Genomic DNA, 21,650 nt, shown 5'->3' with positions numbered 1-21,650 from the left:
TTAAAGTACAAACATAGAAACTGAAGAGAAGTAATTTTCTCAGATCATGTGTAAGAATTGAGTATATTTAATTTTTCTTTGGAATATACTGTGCTGTGACACTAGGACACAAAATGAATAGTACTTTTAAAGACAGGTATTAAAAAATTTATCTATCTTCATCTATCAATCACCAGGAAACATTTCTCAAGCTGTGATTTAGGAACAAATTATACAATAACTTTTTCAAAATATTTTTTTCAAGATTTATTTACTCATACAGAACTGGGGTACAAGCCAGAGGGGAGCAACAGGTAGGTCAGGAGAGGTCTGTCACACCATGTGGATCACCCCCGGGGCGGGAATTGAACTCATGCTGAAGTGGCTTTAGCTTAGTGCTGTGCTTTAATGTGTTGTGCCCCCAGGAAAAGCCCTACACAATAAATTTTGATAGAGAATATTTTTGAATGAAGTTATATTTTTCTGGCAGGGTCTCTTATTCCTCCTCTACTTCCTCCTGATTTTTATTTGTTCTTGTCTCTCTTTGTCATGTTCCCCATTTTTCACATTGTCTCTGATAAGATTATTATCAGTCTTCCCTTAGATCGTTAACAGAATCACCAGATCCGGTCATGGAGGCTGACTGAGCACAAGGGTTTGAGGTAGAAGAGGCACATGCCATTCCTAGAACTTGACTGTCTGTATAGGTCATCACCTGAAGCAAGGGAAGCTGCAAGGTAAAGTCTGCACTTCCAGGTAGAAGCCTGAGCTTGGAATAAATGTAAAATGAACGTGGATAGAAAAAGATGCTTCCCACCACAGATGCAGTGGTGATATCTTGCAGTACTTTGTAGTAGTTTATAATACGTATGCTATCATTCTAACTTACTCTGCAGAGCAGATAACAAAACAAAGTAAACAAAATATTTCGTAAATGATGCATAGTATATTGACTTCACATGACCAATCTACTTCATTAACTTACCAGAAATTGTAATCTTATATGGAACTAGGATATGATCCAGACCCCAACCAAATTACTTAAGAATTAAAATAATCCATTCTTATTCATTCCCTTGGAACATAGTTATGAAAAACCCTGAATGTTTCTTCCAAATCAGTAGTTATTTAACCTAAAATTGAGAAGTCAAAAATACATATCCATCTAAAATAACTTTTTTTAAAAAAAAAAATTATTTATGCATACAGAGCTCCGGTACAGGCCAGAGGTGCAGGGGTAGTAAGAGGATTCATCAGAGACAGCGGGGAGCAGAACTTTGTCCATCTGGACAAAGTACGCTGCTGAGGGGAGCAACAGGTGAGACAGGAGAGGTCTGCTGTACCATGTGGATCACCTCTGTGGCAGGGGATCAAACTCGATCTAAAGCAGCTGTGGCCAGTTTGCAATGCTTCACTTTAACACACTGTGCCACCAGGAGAGGCCACCTTTTTTCTATTTTTTAATGCAGACTTTTATTCTTTATAAATAACATTGCATCATTGAGTTTAATAATCCTGGGAAAGGAATCAATTCTTTTATTGTTATAACTACCTCCTTTAGACCACTTTTATCAAATATACAAGATGCTATGTGCACAGAGGAAAGATGCTATTATTTTCACAGCACTGTACATCAATTTTGTTTTCCAGATAAGCATTATATGAACTTAAGGGGAAAGAGTAGCTTTTTCAATGACAATTCATGATAGATACAGAAAGGTTTTAGAGCAAACATACAAATATGCCATCTAATAGTCCATCAACCAGCCCTTGTCACACTGATAAACCTTTTATCTCTCTTTCACAGATTTCAATCAGTAGCTGGGTTTGCATGTTTCTGGTGTCATTGCAGCAACCAGCCTAATGGGGATTCTTTATGCCCTGAGAAATCAACTCATTTGGGCCCAAATGAAACATTTCACTGTCTTGTTTTATCTCCCTCTCTATTCACATTAACATAATAGCTTTTAATTGGATTGTATTTGCGATTAGAGTCAGCAAAGGTGGTATTCTATCAGAAGAAATTGACTGCAAGGCAAACTACTGAGACACCATCTGTGAAAACTTGTTTAGCTCTTGCCACAGGGAAAGAGGGTCTCAGGAAATATAGCCGCAGGGATCACCTGGTAGTTCCATCTTTATAAGCAGTGGTAGTCCACATATTTATAAAAAATGTATACTTGATTATCCAACATATTTTTATTAGTATTCAAATATGTTTCCAAAAACAATAAAGCATTTGCAAAATGATTATAGTAATTAAAAATAATAATATTATTATTTTAATATTATTATTTTTAATAATAATATTCATTTATATATATATATATTTTACATCATGTTTTGGTATGTTTGCTTTCTTTTCTCAGGTCTAGTCCCCATATAATATCCACCCCCAATTCACCTGTGTGCCATCACTATAGTCCCTGTATAATAATACAATCCCTCCCCTGTTTTGACTAAACCTCCTCTTATCCCTACCATGTAGAGTGTCTTTGATTAATAGTTGCCAGTTAATTTTTAAATTTATTACAATTATTAAAAATTAATAAATTGTTATAAATTTTACAGGTGGAGAGTCTTTCCTATGTACAGAAATTAGATTCTAAACATCCAAAGCTACCACATATTATGTCAGAGGCGTAAGGCATTTACACATCAAAAAAGCAATGTAAATGAATTACAACAAATAGGAAGTACCTGAGTGAAGAACCTACATTCTTAATATATAAACTCTAATAGATTAACTAAAAAGTACAAATAGCAATGTGAATAAATGATGTAAAAATTTCACAAGTGAAGTACAAATGTTCATCAAGCACATGGAAAGTTATTCTTCGCAATTGAAGGATGTTTAGATTAAGATAACATTTATTTTTCTCTTTGTTTGAAAGGCCAAATTTATGCTAAATTAGGAGTTAGAATTCAAGTTTCACAGATATATTTACATGTAAAAAGTTTTAGCTCTGTAAAGGTAAGAGACAGAGTGGAAATAAGTAGGGAGGGGTTGGGATATATGAGAAAATATAAAAGAGGATTGGTACACAGTTTTTCCCTTTTTCTTTCTTTATCAAGATCACATTGGTTTACAACACTATATATGACTTACAAGTATAGAATCACAGCCTTCAAGTATATTGATATATTATTACACCATACTCACCACTAAGGATCCAAAAGTTCTACACCATACTCCATTGGCACCACCCTAATTTGATCTTCCCTTTCTTCCTCACCTCTAGGTGAGTAGGGTTTGTTTTTGGTTAGCTTTATCCGACTCTTTGTTTTGTGTCTCTGTATTCCACAGTTAAGTACCAACATCTGGTATCTGTTTCATTCTGACTTACCTCACTTAGAGTAATTATCTCCAATCCCATTCATTTGTTCCAAAAGTCAAGAATATCTATTTTAAATAGTATTCTACTGCACATACATAACACATCTTCCTAACTCACTCATTTGTATTTGGGCACTTGGGTCATTTCCATAGCTTTGATATTGTAAATAGCATTGCAATGAAGATAGATGTAGACATACCCATTCATATAAGTGTTTTCTACATTCTTTGGGTAAATAGCTAGAGATAGAGTTGTTGAATCATAAGCTAGGTCTACTTTTACCATTTTGAGAAATCTCCATACTGTTTTTCATAGTGTCTGGACAAGTCTACATTTCCACCAGCAGTGTACAAAGGTTCACTTTCCTCCATATCTTCACTGGCATTTGTTGTTTCTATTCTCTTTGATATGGGCCATTCTTACAGGTGGTGTCTCACTGAGGGGAAAGGCAGGTGGGGATAGGCACAAAGACGCAATGGGGGCCAATGATTTAGGGTAAAGAACTGTAGTTGTGCTGGTGGTTGATCTGGTATAGTGAGCCACATCTGAAGAGGTGTGAACCTACTCCCCTAAATCACATATGGTGTTCCAAACCACTGTTAGCTCAATAAAGGAAATCTTGAAAACCAGAAAAAACAGTTTTATATATATATATATATATATAAAAGGAGAAAAAGAAATTTTTTCTAGCATTAGACAAGTAAAAACAGCTATTCACAGAAGACACATTTATATTGTTAGAACATTCTAAGGAGTTTATCCAAAACTATTAGAACTACTAGAACAGTTAAGATGCAGATACAAGTCAATATTTTTTTTTTAAAGATTTATTTATTTATTCATACAGCGGGGAGCAGAACTTTGTCCATCTGGACGAAGTACACTGCTGAGGGGAGCAGCGGGCGGGTCAGGAGAGGTCTGCCACGCCATGTGGTCACCTCCGGGGCAGGCGGGAATCGAACTCATGCGGAAGCGGCTTTAGATTCTCAGTGCTGTGCTTTAACCCGCTGCGCCACCAGGGAGGGCCCCACAAGTCAATATTTTAAAAGGTCAATAGAATCTTATCTCCTGGTTATGAGCAATCTGAAAATGAAGCTTAAAAAAGAATTCACATTTATAACAGTATCAAAAGAATAAAATTAAAACTTAGAAATAAATTTAAGAAGTATAAATTCAAAAGAGCTTACTCTATAGAAATTAATAAACTGATTCTAAGTTTACTGTGAAAATTCAAGAAAACCAGGCTCAAAAATAGAAATAGAAAAAGCAAAAGAACATGATGCGGAACTCACACATTCCTTTTTCAAAATTAACAAACAACTACAATTACTAAAGCTACACTTATTAAAACAGGATGGCATCGACATCAAAATCAGCATATAGATGAAGTAAGATTGAGAGTCCAGAAACATACCCTCACAGAGTTAGCTAATTCTTTTTTTGACACGGGAATGACACAGGATCAGACAAGATATTATCCCCTCCTTTTTTTTTTAATAAATCTTTTTATTTATACAGAGCCGGGGTACAGGCCAGAGATGCAGAGGGTGAGAGGATTCACCAGAGACAGAGTGGGGTAGCAGAACAGGCAGATCGACCAAGTACACTGCTGAGGGGAGCAGCTAGTGGGTCAGGAGAGGTCTGCCATACCATGTGGATCTCCTCCGGGGCAGGCGGGGATAGAACTCATGCGGAAGTGGCTCAAGCCTCCCAGTGCAGTGCTTTATCCTGCTGCACCACCAGGGAGGGCCCGATAATATCCCATTTTTAATGATAATTTCTATACACTGTCAAATGTCAGTATAAAATTCTCACGATTTATCTAAGTAAAGGCAAATGTTCATTATGGAGATGAACACTGCATATAACATGAACATGTCCATAATGCCTATGGACTCATGGAGACCAACAGTGCATTAGATACAGAATAACCCCTAAATGCAATCATCAGAAAAGGAAAACGGAGGAATATCTTAATCAATCACTATTCTGTTAGCAGATTAAAAGCCAAAAATATACCAAAATGTCTAAATGAGAAGTTTTCATAACTAATTATGACAGTAAATTTCAATGCTAAGTTTCTACTTTTCAGTGTGTTCAGTTATTTATTTAGCCCAAATGCATTCTCCGGACCTACTTTAACTATGTATCAGATGATATGCTAGTCCTATCTTTAACAGGCTTGGAGTTTAATCAAGGCAAGATAATTAATTCATTAGGAACTTAATGATTTCCACCTTCATCAAGAACCAAACATTGTACTTATTTCTAAGGATATTAAAACATTTAGGGCACAGTTTCCAACTTTAAGGAAATATAGCCCTCTGTAAAGGTAAACAAAAAGATTGGAGGAAGGCAAGATGGAAGGATAAAAAAGTGAGGGGGCACAAATAGGTATGTGCATTTAGCTATAATGAAAATGTAAGGATGTGATAGTATGGACATCTTTACAGGTTTGGTGTGTGTATAAAGAAAAGTATGATCAATTCTATGGAGCAATGCAAAGGTTCAAGGAATAAGAACTTAATCCCATAGTCAATCGTAGGTATCCAAAGCAGGTAGGAAATTTTCCTTGTTCTCTGACTTGTGGTTCAAGAAATAAATAGTGTTGCTTTGATGTAACTACAAGTGGAAGCAAAATTATTTCTACCCTGTAAAAAAATAATAGCAGCTATTAGAAATATTTTTCCTAAGCTTTATTTGCAGCTGTAAATGAAACAGATACTTATAAAAAAAATAGTCACTTAAAATGTTAATTTTATGAATGTTTACAATAATCAAAGTCAAAAGGATGAACAAGCCTAAGAGGAAGGTGATAGAGAAAGAATAGTAAATTAATTCAATATTTTACAAAGTCTGACCAACTCCGAAGTAGTTACAAACAATAATGATAACAAAATTCATAAATACAAAATACTTACATTTGCATTAACTTTCATAAAAGTAAAGTGTATTACAAACAAAATAATTAGGGAAATATATTACAACAACAACCAAAAAAACTACTAGTTAATGTCTCTAATTCAGCCAAAGAACGGAAAATAGTTGCTGAAGGTCCTCTTTCTGTTTTGATTAGGGTGGGAAATAAAACTCTGGAAAGGATTCTGGCAGAGGGAACATGAATATGGACCTGGTCCTCACACCATGGTATACTTATGACAGCAAATGCTAAGCAGAAAACAGGATTTTCATGCCTAATAAGACTTCCCCAAACATTTCATCAAAAATACCTTGGCAACAGTTTAAGTGATAAATAGCACCAGATTACAAAGTGAGTGAATATGTTTTTATTAATAGTTTTTAAAAGACATCAGAAGAAATATCAATAAGATGCCTTCTCCCAGGAAGAGTGTCTCAAGTCTACACCCAGCTTTGTGCCCATGGGTGTGCTTAAATTAGAAGTGTGCTGAGAACTTAATTGAAAGTATTATCTTATATTCCACTTTTTCTGACTGCAAATAACTACTGAGGCACTTAGAAGAATATAAGTTAGTGTGTCCGTGGTAGTAGTTCATGTCTCAGATGAAAAGGACATAAATCTCAGGAAATATTATTCATCCTCTTTTAGTTTATTACTAACAAGACAGTAAAAGTTGTTTCCATAACCATATTTCCAGCCCCTCAGTGGAATGACCATCTCCAAAATGATGTCTGTGAACTTCCAGACAACCTCAAGCCTATACCACAACCAAATTTATTGAGCACTCAATGTATGCTGGGTTCTGTGTTCTCATTTAATTCCTATGATGCTCATGAGAGGAATATTGACAGATAAGAAAACAGAGTTAAGTCAGTCTCAGGGTCCTGGAATTATCAGGATGGCAACCATGTTATTTGGGCTGTTCATCACTACAATTTTCTCTTATCAGGATGGCAACCATGTTACTTGGGCTGTTCGTCACTACAATTTTCTCTCTACAATAAGTTTGCAATCTAGTTGAAGAAATAAGACATTTACATGTAAACTATGGGCCAACACAAAAATCATAGAGATGCACCTGTATACAAAGAACAAAAAACAAAATATAATGAAAAAATAACGTAATTCAATAACATACTGGAAAGAAAATAAAGAGTTATCATTACTCATTACTACTGGTCTTGAGTTCAAGAAGAAAATGTTTAAACAATTGATCAAAAGTGTTGGTTTTTATCTACAGTAGAATTGAAAGGCCAGAGGGATTTCCAGTCCTAGAGAATCTTGAGGTTATATTTATATTTTACAATTTGATACTTTCCTTTAATAACTGGATTCAGCAACAATAAGTGACACTTTCTATGTTGCTATTGCAGATGGGAAATGCACTTCTCTATGGAGCTCTATCAAGTTTGACCCCTAGAAATCCCCCCCAAAGGAATAAAAATAGATTCACCCAAAAAATGATATTGTTTCAACATTTTCATTGAACACACCAAATCCTCTTGGATTTTCCAAGAAGATCCACTAATACATATATATATATGTATTGTATTTGCATTTTAGATATGTATACATACAGTTATGGCTAAATGAGTATGGATATTTCCTAATGTCAGCACCATGTTTAATTTTTTATTTTCTTATTTACATTGGCTTTATATTTTCTGAAATGTGTGTTTTACTTTTATAACCAGAAATTGGAATAATTAAGAAGAAGAATTAAAGCAGCCTCCTCAATAAAATGTCCCATCTTTTTTTTGTTTTTCCAGGTGTTATCAGAATAAATAAATGTGATATTTCCCCACATGGGAGCTCTCTCTGAAGTTTCTTCAGATTTTTTAGCTCTTGATTATATAATTAAAGCTCATGTCACTCAAATATCGCAGAATTGTTTTAGACGATGAGACTCAGCTTGTTTATTTTCTCATATCCAGGACTCAAAGTGCAAGTTCCACTCTAAGATAACCTACAGTGAGTGACTCAGGCCCATCCAGCTTTTATGTCTCCATGTCCATCATGTCTGTTTGTCACTCAAGTTCCAACTTGAGTGACAAACAGCCCTTTAGCAAATTTACAAGGTGGATCACAAGAACCCTGTGCAGTTCAGGAAACCACAAGCCACTCAAGGACCAGGTCTTAGAAAACAGTGTGTACTTTTCTAAACCCCCTTCTTAGAAACAAAATAACTAATACCTAAGATATTTCTATTAACAAGCTCAACACATAGCAGGCCTTTAAGAAACATTCAGTTCCCCTTGCCTACTTAATGAGGTCATACCTAAAACAACATGTGTCCAGAGACCTTCATCAAATGAGTCAAACTGTCAGAAAGGTGGAAGGACATCTGACTAACCACTGTGTGGATATTGCTATAGAAAGTTTAGGACATGAAAAGTTGGGACTTTTGTCCTTATTAATGACCAGTCAACACACTAGAAATACACCACATGGGTTTATATAGAAAGAGATGATAACTGATATCTATATTTAAGCTGATGTTGATGAATGATTTTTTTTTTTTGTTTCAATAAAAAGAAAACGTAAGTTTTGGATGCATTTGGCAGGGAGAGGATATGACTAATTAAGATCACTTATTTAAGATTATTTTCAGAAGTCTTGCTTGACAGAAATTTCATGCCTTACTCTGCTTTTCATATTCAAACACTGGAGCCAGGATTGCAATCCAGGATTTTTCGGGTGTCTGCATTTTAAAAGATTTTGTTTATGTTAGGGCTTAGGTCACTTTAATAGGTATGTTTTAAGGAAAACATTACCTTTGTGTGACCTTTGAGATTTGAAGGTGAAAATTCAGTCACTGGAAAAAAAGCCTTCCTAGTTGTCATGGATGAAATCTCTAACCATAGAGACAATTGTGTGTAATCCTGTGAATGTCTTCTTACAGCATTAAAAAACAGTTGAACCACAGCTGGAACAAAGTAGGTTCTGACCAACCGTGAGTCTTGACTAGAAAAACATAGACTGGCTAAAAACAAACATCTTAAAGGAAAATAAATAAACTAGTGGAATTTTATAGGAGCAGCAAAACATCTTCAGAGTTTCTTCAGGAAGTAGCTTCCAACAACCCTCAATTCTTAAATTGTTATTATAAGCTAAGCACTTTACCTCCAAAGGGAAGAATAAAATTGTGCCAGTTATCATATATCAGAATTACACAGGACATCATCTGTTAATGATCATTTATTCCTAGCTACTTGAAGAATAATACCCAGTAATTATAGCAAATGTAAGTCAAATCATAATAGCATACTTTACATAGTATAGTAATTATAAGTTATGTCTGTGCATCTAGGACAAGGGTCTTTTATGCTCCGTATTAAATCTGTGCTGCAATTTATTCATAATACCATCGCTGGAATTGAAGAAAGGAAGCTTGCCTATAGAAAGGAAACTTGTCTGCCTTTTACATTTCCAATAAGTCATTTGAAGCAAACTGCTTTTTGCATGCCTTGCTAAACCCAATTACCGCCAAGACATCATAAACAAATATTCACTGCATTTATGGCTGGTTCTTTATTGCACAATACAAAATGTATTGTTAAAATTTAAACCATTTAAGGGGAGTAAGCATCCAGATTTCTACATTCATTTAAAATTTAATTGAGAAAAACATCTAGCATGTGTTGAAATATTTGCTTATGTAGAGACTATTGCTAAATGAAAGATCATATAATATTCTTAAGACTAACAAATTTCAGACAAAATGAGATTGTGTCTGGCTTTGATATCTAGTAACACTAGAATCTACCAGTTCGCTTTGATACTTAGTAATACTAGAATCTACCAGTTTGCTGAAGTGAAGAGATATTAAAAAGTTTGGTAAAATGTTAGGTTGAAGTGGAACCCTTAAACATAACTAGATGGGCTCCCATGTAACTCAGCAGTGTAAGCCTTCTATGAGTACACTTGGAAGTATTGAAATCCACAGATGTTATCTGAGCTCTCTAAAGTTAATTGTACATTAGTTGAGAATTTGCATAATGTTTTCTATAGGAAAAATAAATTCTTCTAGGTCCATAAATTTGGCTCAGCCAATCCCTCAGGCCTGTTTAATACCACCTTGAGGTAACTCTAGTCAAACTGAATCTTACTCCACATTTTCTGTCCTGCAATAAAATCACTTTTATCACAGATATAGCTCCTTTGTTTCTGCACCTGATGGTCAGAAATTTATCACTCAGGTTTTAGACTTCTTTTCCACCTACCCAGTTGTTTTCTGTTGCTCACCATTAATGTCCTCTGTTAAACTCACTTACTTTTTTCTACTTATCAGCTGCATAATATTTTGTTGAAATTGCTTTATTTGTTCTCTATTCATCTTCTCAGAGAAGGCAAGCAAGAGTTCACAGACATGAAATGTCTAGTGCTTTCTGCAGTGACTAGCTCAGAACATAAGTTCAGTCACTATTTGTATTATTAATGCATGCCCCTAGATATGGCTTTGCAAATAACTGCCCAGAGAAAATGTTGGGGATTGGTATGGTGAGGACTAGTTTGCAGACAGAGGCCAAGGACTGTCAGGAGGTATGCTGAGAAAAGGGCTATCCTTAGACCTTAGATAGGTTTGATTACTTAATCTTTAAACAGGTTTCTTTTTCCACCTTCTCTCTATCCTTCCCTTGTCTACTTTTATACATTAAAGCTTATCAGAGCCTTTTAACATATGCTAATTCTTCTTATTCAGTTTTATGAAGTATTTCAATTCAATTTTATGAAGCTTTCCAATATTATCTACTCATGGAAGTTTCCATTTTTAAATTATCCACAAGATCTGAAGTAGATGGTTTTAGAAAAACACAGTTTGAAAGCTCTGTTCTGAGTAAATCTTCTTGTGATGCTATATCTTTTATTTTTGTATCTATAAAATGGGACTAAATATTTTCTACAATGATCTTGTAGGAACTATAAATATTATTATGAATCAAAGTATCTATTGATCTTATTGATTTATTGCATGAGAAACACTTGGCTACCACCCACACAAAAAGAGGGATTGCTTGAAACGGCTCTGGAACCAGAGACTTGAAAATCCACTTTTGCTTTCTCTCACTTTGGTTCTCTCTACACATCAGCTTCTTTCTAGTCCTTCCACATATGGTAGCAAATGTTGGAATACTAATAATCTATTGCTGTGTTACCACGTCCTATAAGCCTAGAAGCATGCAACAATATATATACACTTATTATTTCAAAGCACCTGTGGTCATAGATCCAGGCATGGCCTACCTGGATCCTCCACTCAGGGCTTCCTAGAATTACAGTGAAGGTGTCTATTGGGACTTGGTTCTCATTAGAGACTCAACGAGAGCAGTTCCCATTTCTAAGCTCCCTCGAAATTTGGCAGAACTTGTTTACTTACGTAGGTAGAATTAATTCCTGGCGTTTGATTATCATTGTCAGCAAAGACAAATGCTTATATAATTAATGGAATTATGGGAGTGGCATCCATCACCTTTGCAACATATTAGGAAGGGAAAACTAACACTTATTAAATGACTACTTTGAGTTTCTACTACAGGAAAAGACTGATGCTCTCTGCTGATACAAATTGGACAAGTCCTAGGGAAAACTTCTAATTGGCTTAATTTTGGAGGTCCATGCCTGGACAGTCAAAGTACACAATTCCCCAAGTAATAAGGAAGACAATGGGGAAAGCTAGATTTCAAGAAATATGGCATAAAGGCACAGTTTACCAAATTCTACTCATTTAAGGCCAGGTTTCCACTACTTAGCAAACTGGCACAATGTAGTGCTTTTGACTCTGTAGGTCTATCTTTCTTCATGATTTCAACCTGACTCAATGATGAAATCTCTTTTTTACCCACAAAGCCCACCTATTACATCACAGTATTTAGTCTTGGGATGTGGGTGTAAATCTAACAAGTAGCATCTGATATATCAGTAGCAATACTAAAAGAAATATCTTAGAATGAAACCTCAGGGTATATCTGTTTTAATATTTACAAAGGTTCAACAACATCTATTCACTCTCCTTCAACTATGTATTAAGGACTATCCATACTTCCAGAAACTCATGTAGAAATGAAAACTAGAATTATAAAATACTTCTATTTTTTCTCACATTTTCTCCATTCAAATGCAAATTACACAAAATTCAGAAATCTTTGGCATTATTTTTTAGTTCCATGACTTACATTGACCTACACAAAAACAGACAAATGATATTACAGAATGAACAAGTATGAGTGGAAAAATGGTAATTATGAATATAATGAAAGTAGAACTCTAGTGCTAAGAAACCAGTCAAAAACTTCATGTCTTTGAAAATACTATGAAAAATAATATCATAATGTTCACTTTTAGCTAAATGCTTTAAGTTTCAGAAATTCAAGGATATTGAAGTCTTTTTCCAAGTCTTATCATCTTCAATATCTACATCTAGCACACATGAAAACAAAATTTCAGAGTTTTTAAGGATAAAAGGAAACACTCCCACCCCAAGTTCAGCATTAATAAAGCATTTGATCATTTTATAAAGGAGTACAAAATATTAAGATAGCGTTAAAAAGATAGAGAAGACTTACTCTAAAAGCTGGTTTTATTTGTTTAGGAGGTTAAATCAGAAAAGTAAATTGCCAAATAAGAACAGAAGTATAAATTAGCTCAAGAGACAAGTAGGACATCTTTATGGAAAAAGAAAATTGATGGATTCAGTCTTGGAACACAAAGATAGAGTTAAAAGGGTATGAGCTTGTCTTCTGTCAAGCAATTCTTAAAACTAGTGAACAGCAATGTCTCTAAAATATGTCACTTTTCAGGATTTCCCTTTTTATATGCATCAGCCAAGTAGGGGTGAAGTGGGAGGCAACCCTTTACTGGAGCAGAAGTCTGTCAGATAAAACTAGACTCCCTGGAACCAGGACCTCAAATATCAGTATAATTGACCTAACCCTTAGTGCCCTGTAGTTAACACTGTGGGCCTTTTTTTTTTTTTTAATGTGATTTTATTGAACAAATCATGTTCTGAAGTATGGCTACTCCAAGGAAAATATGTTCTTATTGATTTAAGCATATTCTAAGCATCTTTATGACATGCAAAGACATAAATTCTTAGATTATGGAGTTAACAGGCAGTTTATAAAACAGTACTCTAGGAAAAATCAAATTAGTCTGCTGTGTGCTGTGACAATGCCCACTTGTGAATACCAGGAAGATGCAGTCACCTTGAAGTCTCTACAAACTTTGCATTAACAGTGGTGCACTTTTCTTTCAAAAATAAAAATTTTAAACTGCATAATGATAAGGATGACAGTTGTTCCCAGCCCCAAATTATGTTCTAAGGAGGCAACACAGAGGGGAATTGGAAGATTTTGCAATCCAATAACAAAGCCTTGGTGTGTATTTTAACTGTAGATTTCACAAATACCCACTCTTTAAAGCTTTGGGGTTTTTTTTCTATGAACTATGGTAATCTATCCATTGTGGACATTATCTGAAATAGGTGTAAACATCCTAAACATAAGAAAACTCAGTTTAAAATTTTGACTATGGACCAGGTATTATTTTACTAGCAGTGTTTCTTTTCTTTCTTCTTTTTTTCCTTTTGTCTTATTTAAGCCCCAGAGCAACTCATTCTACAGATAAAGAAGATGGACTCAGCAAGGATCAATAATTTGCAGGTGGCAACAAAGTTAATAAGGGGGCAGAACCAAATTTAAACTTTAGTCTGTCTGTCTTTAGAGATTTTTGTCGCCCACCATGAAGATGGAAGAAGGACTTGAGTTTTGTTGTTGTTTCCCTTAAGGTCAAAAACAAGCTGTTTCAAGGAAAAGGAAAGGAACCGTACACTCTGTGGAGCTTCTAATAGACTGTTTTTAAGCTAGGTTCAATACCTGAAGGATGTAGTAAAGGAAATTCTGACCAGTGAAAAAATTTCCCTTTGATACTGTCCTACCATTTTCAAGGAAACTTAATTCTGCATCCCTCCATTCACTCATTCACCAGTTGTTAAGCATCTATTATGTACTCAATGTTGATAAGCTCCACATGAATACAATCTAATGGGGGAGATTGGATTGTATATTAGTAAGGACATAGATCCTAAATTGGTGTGAGGAGAGAAGCTTCAAAAGAAAGGTAATTAAGTCACATTAGAAAGCAGAATAGCAGTTTAATTGGAAAAATAAGTTCCATCTGACAAAATCTTAGGACAAGTTAGATAGAGGATACAAAATTCAAGACCCATGACAGAAAGCATGATAGAACTTCAAGTTACTCCACCAAGATTAGTGTGTAAATATGAGAAATTCAAAGAAAAAGTAATGACCTATTGAACGAAATACCTCTTTCCAAAAGACTTTAGCTATACAAGTCAATAGCCAGTAAAGGGACAAAACTAGTTACCCTTAAAATCCAGATGTTCTACTATGTGAACCAGGATTAATAATAATTATAGAATCAGAAGTCTGTTCTGATTCTATATGCATTGTTTTTATATTTCTCTTATAATATCAAACACAGCATTACTAGCTGTTGAATTATCACCAGTGAAGACTATATATTGAATTATTCTAATATATTAATTTTTATCTCTATTTTATCATCTTATTATATCTCAATAGACATGAGATTTTTACTAGCTGTAGAAGAGTTATTTATTAGTGATAATAATACATTATAAAGTTGTACAAGACAGCCAGACATTCAGGGCTCCTTACTCTGACTCTGCCCTTTGTTTTTGTATTTCCCAATGACTGTGCTTGTGCCACACCCTCAACCATGATTCTTCAAGCCAGAAATTCAATGGTTTTCTACTGAGTTTTATTCACTAGCGTAGAGTGGACTGAGACCCAACAGTAGCCTCAAAGCTATAAAAATAAGAACTCACACCATGCATTCCCTTCTCCAGTGTCAATTTGCCTCTTGGATCTACTAGTTTGGGCTTCTTTCCAATGTCTTCATATAGATATTATTTATGTTTCACTAAAAGCATATATTGAAGGGGGTTAATGTAATTGAAGCTCACTCAGCTATAAACAAAGCAGAACTGCATTACTAATAATCCTTCAAGACTCTCAAAGTTAAAACTCCCCTCAATATATTTTTTTTTACTGAAAATTAAAAAAATATTTGTGATGACTTCTATACAAAGATCACAGGTCTTCAGAAATTAAAGAATCATTTTGTAATTTAAAACTATTTTTTTTAAGTCTAGACACTACTAACTTTAGGTGATAATCCCCACTGCTAATGTAGATATTGTGAAAGAATTTTAAACCACATCTGTTACAAGTATCTTGTGAAGACAAATCAAATTTCAGGGAATTTCAACCATTTTATTTGCCTAACCATCTTGCCAAGTTAAGGTTAAGAAGTTGGCTATAAACAAATATGTATCAATAAAATGAGATCTGGAAATAATGAAACATGCTTGTGCACATAAACATCATAGTATTTTAATCTATTAGTGAACATGTTTGAGCTTGAAATTAAGAACTGAAGAGTAGATATTGAGAAGAGGATAAAAGATAAAAAACCAATTAAAAATATTTGTCATGCCATCCTTTTGCAGCTATTTATTCATTTTTCTTTTAGGTACTAAAATATTCAGTACAGCATAACACCTAAAAAGCCACCATTTATCATATCATAAATACAATCTACTCTTTTTTTTTAATTTTTTTAAAGATTTATTTATTTATTCATACAGAACTGGGGTACAGGCCAGAGATGCGGAGGGTGACAGGATTCACAGGGACAGTGGGGAGCAGAACAGTTTGACTGAAAAGTACACTGCTGAGGGGAGCAGCAGGCAGGTCAGGAGAGGTCTGCCAGACCATGTGGATCTCCTCTGGGGCAGGCGGGGATCGAACTCATGTGGAAGTAGCTTACATTTCTTAGTGAAGTGCTTTAACCCTCTGCGCCACCAGGGAGGGCCCACTATCTCTTTTTGTAAAATAAACCTACCTTCACATTCCCCATCATCAAATTTTGTTATTCATAAAGCACTGGTATATGGTATACATTACTTAGTCAATCATACCTAATTTTTGTATTTATCACTACCAATAGGTCCACTTGCATAATAAAGACAGATGCACTAATACTGTTTGAAAATGAGGGGTATGTTGAAATATCTATTTCTACCATGTAAATAACTGGAAATGCCATTTGAGAAATAAACTTTAAAATTAAAATGTAATGAACACAATAAAAATATGCAAAATCATCTTAAAAGGATCAAATGCATTTCAGGCTAGCAAGATTAGTTAGTAAATAGAGTGTATATATTCATATGCCCACAGAAAGGATTTTTGGACAGAAAAGTGTTGCTCAGCTCCTGAAGCAAAAGAAATTACAAAAGTAAACCAAGTAGTCTTCAAAAAGAGCAAAGTTTTAAACAAAGTAAAAATAAGATTTAATTTCAAGAAAGATTGCATTTCAAAAAATCACTTGGAGATGCAAGGCCATAATGTTATGACAACTTGGTGTCAGGATATCCCTACTGTAAAGAAGAAAATCTCACTATCAGGAAATCTCACTTATTCATTTATTTTACAACCTTCTATAGACTATCAACAAAATGCTGATCATACGATGGTGAGCTAAACACACAGAAGCCACATTCATTAAGTTTTTGCTCTAATAGAAATGATAAGCAATAATTGAATATTCACAGCTAGAATATCATTACAAATAGTAATAAATTCTATAAAGAAAATGTTTGGATGATAAAATTATGAAGAAACTGACTTGAGAATGTTGGGAAAGATACCCCAAGATCACACTGTTCTAAATTAATGGACTGGGATGTGACTGAGCCAAGGCTTCGATCTCAGAGTCCACTTCATAAATTACATATATAAGTCAGCAAATCAGCATGCAGATATTACAATTTCATCTCTTTAGACCTTTTATTTCAAATTGATACTTGCTATAAAGCCAGCCTGTTTACAGTTGCCTAGTTCTTCACCTTCACCATCCACTTAGACTTTGTTTCCCACAAACCAACCTCAGAACTCACGATCAGATTTTCCTGCTTTGGGCATGCCACTTCATGATGATGTAACCCAGATGATATAACACAGAAAGTCCATATTGAAGGAATCAGATACATCGTGTTTCTTTTACAGTAGTTTTATCTCTACCTACCAACATGGACATTGTAAAAACTGGGGGTAGAATAGAGGCACTGTCCATAGGATATAAGTAAAAACAGTATATTCCCAAATATGTAGCAAAAAGCGTGGTTTTTCATTCTGTGTATGGAATTTTGAGATTAAAAAAATCACTGTTTGAAAAGCTCAAAAAGATTGTAGCCCATTAAGTTTCTTAAAAAAGGACAATCTTTTTGAGATTCACTGACGTCTGATGTTTGACAAGCTTCATTTCAAACATGCTTTAAAAGGATGATGTAACTCTGACAAGTCAGACTTTGTAAGTTGGCAGAGGCAAAGTTTTTGAAATGTATTTATGTATGTGTTGGGTGTAAACTGTTATTGTACTGGAATACTTCTTGAAAGGGATTTTTATAAGTCTCATCTTGTCTCTCTCAAGTGGCTGTTAAAAATAGAGTGTTTATTGGCAACTATTTTTCCTTGTGTTAGAGATTAGCTTAATCCTGGTGAAATATCTTAACACTTCACCATATTCAATTTTATACAACTATACTTTTATTATGCACAATACTAAAATAACTCCATGTATCCTCAGTGATTTAAAAGTTATACTTTGTCAGGTTTGTTTTTACAGACATGAAATTTGAGCTGCTTTCTAAATGAAGTAAATTTTACTTTCCTACCTATACCTAAATTATTTTAATTTTAAATTAAATTAATCCATATTTTGTTTATTTTATCCTATAAAAATATTAGCTTTCTCTGTGCATTTAATATAGTATGATAAAATTAGTCAAGCAAGTGTTCTGATTAGTGTGCTGTGCAATTTACAAAGCTATATGAGAAATAGCTTTATAAATAACCCTATTTAGATTTAGAACATGTATATGCTGAGGTTGTTCTCCTTTCTAATTATAAAAAGTCTAATTATGATTTTTTTCCCCCTCACTCTTGCACCCTGGGCCAGTCCATACCTAATTTAAATAGGAAAAAATAGCTGTAAAAATTAATTGTATTTTTTTATGCATCCAAGAACTGAGGTATAAGCCAGAGATATAGGGGCAATGAGAGAGACAAAGTGGGGAACAGAATAGGCAGCTAATGAAATACACTGCTAAGGGGAGCAGCGGGAGAGACCAGAGCGGCCTGATGCTCCATGTGGGTGCTCCCTGACTGGGCATTGACTTCATGCCACAGTGACTGCCCATAGCATGACAGCCCTGAGATTTTAACCCCTTCACTACCATGGAGGTTCAGCAAAATGTTTCTTAACCCTCTTCAGTTCTTTTCTAATCTTCTCTGATGTTTACTTTATTCATTCTCCTCATTTTTAAATATGCAATGCCCTTCCAGAAACAAAACCTGATATCAAGAAATAATCTGTATTTGTCACTGGTAGGACAATTTGAGTAGACCCACTCATAAGGTATTTGTCTTTTAATCCTTATCTCCTCACTTGAAATGAAAGAATGTGTTCTTGTTAAAGAGTTGTTTCAAGCATGCATCTTGTCACCACATGGTCTGGGCCAAGGGCCATCCAAGATCAGAGATGCTTAATTGCTTCTAAAATCATTACCTCCCAGATCACTGACCACTCATTGGCCCCAACCCAGTAACAAGGGAAATTAGGCAACGTGGACAGTGTGAGGCTGTTTACTTGTTAGGAAAAACTGGGCTCCTTTTTTTACACGTTGTTCCCTTCTTCTTACATATAAAACATACCAAACTCCCCAACTCCCTCCTACTCATTGCAGCAACTAGACAATGTTTCATGGTGCCTCCATCAAAATTATGCATGACCTGAGGTGTGCAAACTAAAACATGCATGTACTTTCCCTACTCACTGACACCCAAAAGGCCACAGAGAAATAGGAATGGATGACCAAGGTGAACACTCCCCTTCACAAAGGGGAGATCAGATGACAGAAAGCGGCTATGGTATATGGAAACCCTGAAAAGCTGCCACAGACATTGTGTGTCTTTGCCCTGAGGTCTAAAAAGTACCTCAGATTGGTCTGTAGCAGCTTCTCAGCCTCACACTTAATGGCTAGAGGCTTCTTGTCCATTACCCAACCTGACCACATACAAAGTGGGTATTGAAGGACAGGCCCTCTTTGAATACTGGCCCTCTTTGCCTACATCCCACTTGAGGGATTTTGATAATAATAAAGGTATTTACAATTTGACCAAACATTATTTTCTCTCCAGGCTCATTTCTCTGTCATTATTTCTCTCCAAGACTAAGTTGGTTACTGATCTTCTGGGCCTCTATCCAGGATCATTGGTGAATGTTGACTGTTCACACAGTTGTGCAAATGTCCACTGTCCTCAATGGTGTTGCAATTAAAGTGTTGCCATTTTGACCATTTTAGAGATGGAGAATGTGGGAGAAACTATTTTGAAACACCGCAAAATGTGCATATAAATATTACCAACCTTGCCAATAAGAGATTAATTTCAGCATACTGACATGCCCATTTGTCTGAGGTAAATGTGGAAGTATTGGAACATAAAATTTGAAAATGCTTTCTTTCAAAAAGGCTATCCAAAAATCAGAGTCACAATGTGTATATGTAGTATTTTTTGTTTCTTTCACTCTACCTTCGCTAGACTTTTAGGAGGTTAGTTTTCTTTGAAGCTAATCTTTGAACTAGTATATTTTGGTCAAAGAGGTACCTGTCTCTGTGGTTGGGGTCCACCTGGAGAGACTGAATACCACTTCCTAAAGTATTTGAAATCTTAAAAATATAAATAAAATCTTTAATTCCACAATTATAATTTTATAAGTTCTGATTATAAGGAACATAACAGAAGAAAAACCTTTATTTTTTACTTCTCCCTATGGCTTAATCTGACAGGCACAGTGGATAGGCTCCAGTTTTTCACCATGAGTTTTAAGCAGCTCATGCATGGGACCTGACATTTCCAGGTCACAGTCTAAAAGCAGAGTCGTGACTTTTGGTCATGTCTAACTACTCTACACTGCACGTGTGCTACCTTTCCTCAGAGCATAATTTTGTTTTAGAAATGAATTGTATTAAAGAGACCTCTAACGCCTTGCCTTAAACTCTGCCCTCTGTCAGGGATTCAGTTACATCTTTGAATTCCCTAAATGAAATCTCCACTTGATTCCAGACTTTTAAAGGAATACAACTTTTTGAAAAGTTTGCTCTCTCCCTCCCTCCTTTTTTTTTTTTTTTCTTTTAATTTGACTGCTACTGAAGAGTTTAGAATATTTTCAATGCAGACTCAAAACCATCCCACCTGGATGGGAGGACCAAAATTAGAGCAGTGATTGAGGAGCCTACCTGGGCTACTCAATTTAATAGGGTATCAAAAAATAGTTATCAAAATAGGAAATATTTAAATGCAATATATTCAAAAATGAAAGCAAGAAAGCCACAATGAACAAAATACCAAATTCTAGGGCAAAGATATGTTGTCTTTTGTCTTGATATCCTTCATTCTTGTGAGGTGGAAACAGTGGTGTCCAGTTAGCTTTTGGGTGTCAACAAGGCCTAATGTTCCTCAAAGTAGAATTAGGGGTGGCAAAGGCAAATAAAGGGCTTGGGCAGCCCAGGGCTCTGTCTGCAGAGGTAATTTTTTTTTTTTTTTTTTTTTTTTAGAATTTGTATTACTGTTTCTACTTGACTAAACATATGAGGGGATATTTTGACAAATAATACAGGGGAAGAACATATTTTTTCTTTCTTTTGCCTCAGGTTCCAGTGTGGCTTGACCAGTACTTTGTGGTGGTTTGTCTCCTTCCTGTCAGAGCCCCAGTTTCCCACTCAGCCCCTTTCTCACCTTGAGCTTCTCAAGTTTCAAAACTATTCAGCATCTCAACTATTCCATCTTTCATCTTCCAATCACCAGCTCATTCTAGTCACAGTTAAGGTGGTTCATGACTACAGATTCAGGAATGTCCTGCAGGGACTCAACAGAATCTACACATTGGTTTCAAAAGTATTCACAGCAAAGTCAGGCAAAACATAGTGATTTTAGCAATGTGCTAAATTCAGGAATTTCCCTCTTGATTTTGATATATCACAGACTGAATTATGTGTGTGTGGGGTATGGGGAGTGTGTACCCTGAAGAACTGCAGACCATTGATCACCACACCTCTGTGGAAGATAGGCTCTTTTATGATTTAAATATAAACTTTGTGGGGATGCTCTATACCTCAAAGTCTGGCTGTGGTTATTTTGTCAAACCACCTGCTGATGCCAGTACAATCTTAGAAAAATGCAAATCAATCAATCAATCAATCAATCAGATAAGTTTCTGATTTATGTATGTTGAGTAGTTGTTTATAT

This window comes from Condylura cristata, unplaced genomic scaffold (genome assembly GCF_000260355.1).
Source record: "Condylura cristata isolate star-nosed mole 26May11 unplaced genomic scaffold, ConCri1.0 scaffold00030, whole genome shotgun sequence".
Lineage (NCBI taxonomy): Eukaryota > Metazoa > Chordata > Mammalia > Eulipotyphla > Talpidae > Condylura > Condylura cristata.
The sequence above is the reverse complement of the archived record's forward strand: the minus strand, read 5'-3'. Positions refer to the sequence as shown.